The sequence below is a fragment of the Myotis davidii genome, unplaced genomic scaffold, assembly GCF_000327345.1.
Source record: "Myotis davidii unplaced genomic scaffold, ASM32734v1 scaffold327, whole genome shotgun sequence".
Lineage (NCBI taxonomy): Eukaryota > Metazoa > Chordata > Mammalia > Chiroptera > Vespertilionidae > Myotis > Myotis davidii.
The window spans coordinates 4793704-4797953 of NW_006298628.1; the positions used below are offsets into that span (position 1 = coordinate 4793704).

Consider the following 4250-nt stretch of genomic DNA (forward strand, 5'->3'; position numbering starts at 1 on the left):
GGACCAGGGCTCCACTTCCCCATCTTTCCTCTGACCACCTTCCCTTCAGTCCCTCTGGCTGGCCAGGCACCTGCTCACCCAGGCTTCCTTTCCTGTCCCTGTCCCCATCATGGTGTCCAGCTCTCCACTCACTCCCAACCTAGGAATTCTTCTGGCTGTCTGTCTGGAAAGGCAGTGTGCCCAGGGCCCACAGGCCCATGGCAGGTGCCACCCACCTCTCCTCTGTCCTCAACTACTCACCAGATATGGAGGTTGTGAGAATCCCCTTTGTAAAATCTCTGTGTAATTCCTGGCCACTGTGTCTGAGGAAGCTATAACAAGGGAATTGAAAGGAGCTGGAAAGCTGGGTAGAGCTAGGTGCCCCACCTATCAGACCTTTAGATAAGCCACATTATGGCTGCGCTGGAGACCGGAAAGGCCAAAGGTAAGAAACCCTTTTCTCCTTTTGAACACAGGGAGCAGCTGGTGTATGTATAGCTTTATCTCTAACTGATATATATGCTAGTTGATTAGGTGAGTTTGGGCCAGGGAATGGTGCCAAACAAGGCACACGAGGCCATGCAATTCAATGAGTTTGGAATAAATAGAATATGGGTGGTACCAACCAAGTGCCAATAGGCAATGACTACGGCTGTGTTAGGGATATGAGAGTGATCTAACCAGAACCAGTTACCCAGATGCCATGCAATGGCAGGTAACACTGATGACTCAAGAGCAACAGTAACTAACACCTGTAGAAACAGACAGGGTCCAAAAGGAGGACTCAGGGTAAGGGGGAGAGATCAACCAAAAGACTTGTATGAATGCATATAAGCCTAACCAATGGACACAGACAACAGGGGGGTGAGGGCATGAGTGGGGGGGTAGGGGTGCAGTGGGGGGATAAGGACACATATGGAATACCTTAATCAATAAAGAAAAAATGAATTAATAAATAAATTAATAAATATAAAAAGGGCTCAGCCCTAGCCAGTTTGGCTCAGTGGATAGAGCATCGGCCCTCGGACTGAAGGGTCTCGGGTTCGATTCTAGTCAAGAGCGTGTACCTCGGTTGCAGGCTCGATCTCCAGCCCCAGTTGGGGTGTGCGCGGGAGGCAGACAATTGAAGTATCTCTGTCACATCGATGTTTCTCTCTGTCTCTCCTCCTCTCTTCCACTCTCTCTAAATATCCTCAGGTGAGGATTAACATAAAACAAAACAAAAAAGAGGACTCAGCCTCGCTGCCCCCCTCACACAAGCTCCCACGTGGCCCTCTCAGGCCGATGCCACCTGTCTTCTTCACCCCTCCTTTCCCGGGGAGGGACCTCTGGCTCCACTCCTGGGTCAGAGACAATCCCTTGGTCAGAGATACTCAGAGCGTGAGCCTGCCTGTCTCCTGGCCCCTGCCTCCCTCCGTTCCGAAAGAACATTTCAGGAGATGACGACGGCAGTAATTAATAATAATACTAATATGTCTACCACATATTTAGTGTTTGCTACATGCCAGGCATTGTGCTAATCCTCACAATAACATTAAGAGGTAAGATCTTTTTTATTTTATTTTAGAGATATTTTCACATTTACCAGTTCATAGCATCATTATTTTTGTTATGTTAATCCTCACCCGAGGATATTTTTCCATTGCTTTTTAGAGAAAGTGAAAGAGAGAGGTAAAGACAGAGAGAAACACGATGTGAGAAACACATCGATTGGTTGCCTCCTGCATGTGCCCCGACCAGGACCCAGGCCAGGGAGGAGCTTGCAACCAAGGTATGTGCGTGCCCTTGATCGAAATCGAACCCAGGACCCTTTGGTCCGCAGGCCAGTGTTCTATCCACTGAGCCAAACCGGCTAGGGCAGAAGTATCATCTTTATACACAGAGGAAGGATCTGAAGCCCAGAGATGTAACTTGACAAGGCCATAAAGCCAGTAGGCACCAGAGCTGGGATTTGAACCGAATTATTGCTGATGTGGCCCAAGCCCTCACCTGACTGCACTCTTGCGGGTCCACGGAAGCTCCCAGGGCACCCCACCTCTAGGACTGAGCCCAAGTGGCGGCATTTCTCCTCCCAGTGCGGTGTGAGCTTCACTCTGGGGCAGCAGGGGTGGTGGTAGGTGGACTTCGGTAAAGACCCTGTACTCTTCCTGACACCCACCCCACCGACTGTGATGCTGGACCAGGGCCAGAGAGGAGCCCAGGCTGCCGGGGGCAGCTCCTCCCTTCCGCCCAGGACTTTGTACCTGTCCTGGGAAGAGCAGACAGTTGCTGCTCAGAATAAACTGAAAAGCTAGGAACCTTGGAGATAAGAATTCAAAGAGATAAGTTCCCTGCTAAAGGACTCCCTCTCTGGCCACGTGAGCCTAACTAGAAGTCCTGGGGGAAAGAAGCATGAAGACCCTCTAAGACTCAAAGGCCAGGAGGAGGTGCAGCCCTCCCAGCGAGGGAGGACTCGGGGGAGAGTCAGAACGGGGGAGGGATTCAGAGGAAAAGATGGGGCACCCCTCGGACTCCGACTTCATTCCTGAAGCCTCTGCTGGACTGACCTCCTCCCTGGCCATGGCGTAAGCCCTCTCTCTGCCAGCCCAGCCTGTGGAGTCCGGAGGTAGAAGTTCTGTCCCGAGGTTCGAACAGAGTTCTGCGCTCCGCCTGTGGCTGCTTTGGTCCCTCACAACTCCTTGCTCTGCTGGGGACCGACCACAGGGAGAGCAGCGGTCCCAGGGCCCTTCCACCATCCAGGCAGACGGGCCAACCGAGGCTCCCACTCCCCTGCCCCTTCCCCCAGGGCCCTCTAGGAAGCAGAGGCCAGACTCAGGAACACATTGTCCTTTATTTGTGTTTCTCAGAATACTGTACAAAGGGAGTAAAAATCCTATTCACACTTTGCTTAGAAAGATTTTGAGGTGAAAGTCCCTATGATACATGGGGTGGGGGGTGGGGGACCAAGAGGCAGAAAACAGAGCCAATGACCTCCCCTCGTCCCGCAGGGCCCTGGGAGGGGGAACGGGTGCCCACACCTTTTCAAAAGTAACACAGACCCTAGTGAGATCGGGGAGGGAGAAGGCGGCTCCTCCCAGCCCCGCTCAGGCTCCTGCCCATCTCTTCCCCTCAGGGTGAGGAGACAGCGCCGGCCACTCCTCGCTCCTTCCCTGCCCTGCACCAGCAGGGCCCAGGCAGGACTCTGCAGCCCACTGACCCCTCAGGGGTGGCCTCAATAGCCCCATATGTGCATGTCACACGAGAGGCCCTGCCCCCCAGCGCACGTCTACACAGAGGCTGTGAGGTGAAGGACCGCACCATTCATCATGTCTGTCCATTTCCCCACGCTCCTCACAATACTGCAGAAGGCAGTGTCAAACCAGACCTGTGCTTATAACGACTTATAAGCCTCTTACACCCATGTCCACCCCATCACACCAACCCAGGAGCTTCAAACCCACAGCAGTCTCCCTTCCTATTACCCCCCTCTGACCACTTCCCAAATGACGTTGTCTAGCTTCTGTCCCTTCCCTCCTTCCCTCCCACCAATCTCTGCTGCTAAGTGACCCCCTTTTTCTGAATCTCAACTCACCATGCCCACCCCTTCTCCTACCCCTCCCCGCCTCCACCAGGGCAGGATGGCAGCAGCCCTGGCCCCCTCACCTCTGGGACCAGGCTGTCCATGCCCAGCACCACCATCTCTCTCCTTACCCTCCCCACTCCCACCCACCACCCAGGGTGGGTTGCAGGGGAGCTGACAAAAGCATGAGGCTTTGATTAGACGCACTCGACCAGAGGGATTAGGTACCATCACCCACTGGCTTTCATAAATACAAGCACACACTGCGAGTCATCCTAAAAACTTGAGAACTAAAGTGAAACAATCTAGAAGCTGTACCGTACCCTCATGGGGGTTAAAGTGCTTCAGCGGTCTGAGAATGAGCAAGTGAGCAGGGGGTTTCCCTGGCCTCTTGTCCCAAGCTCACAGGTCTGTGCTCAGCCTGGAGCCCAGCTCATGCCATGACCACCCCCTCGGAGTCTCTATCCAAAAGGCAAAAGAAAAATATTTTTTAAAAATCAGAAGGGTCAGAGTCCGGGGGATGAGAAGTGGGGGGAAGGGGAGGTCCCACCCCAACCCCGCTACAAGCTACTTCAAGTCGGCTACTGGGGGAAGTGAGGGGGGAAATTAGGGCCCAGAGGCTCAACCCCCATCTCTGGCCGTATCCAGAGGCTCCTCTGTCTTCAGCAACACAGCACAGGCTCTACTCCGCTCCTGCCATCTGGACAGGGAA

At 53.6% G+C, this 4250-nt stretch overlaps 2 protein-coding genes across 8 annotated transcripts in view; both read right to left on the reverse strand.

Moving 5' to 3' along the window:
* Positions 1-774, reverse strand: part of GSDMB (gasdermin B) — an 8237-nt gene extending 7463 nt beyond the window's left edge. The window contains 1 exon segment of the mRNA XM_015570796.1: positions 241-774. The gene's annotated coding sequence lies outside the window, so the exon portion shown is untranslated.
* Positions 775-3248: 2474 nt separating this feature from the next.
* Positions 3249-4250, reverse strand: part of ORMDL3 (ORMDL sphingolipid biosynthesis regulator 3) — a 6215-nt gene continuing 5213 nt past the window's right edge. For all 7 annotated transcript variants that reach the window (XM_006774318.2, XM_015570894.1, XM_015570895.1 and 4 more), the window contains one exon: positions 3249-3260. The gene's annotated coding sequence lies outside the window, so the exon portion shown is untranslated. The remainder of the gene's footprint in view (positions 3261-4250) is intronic.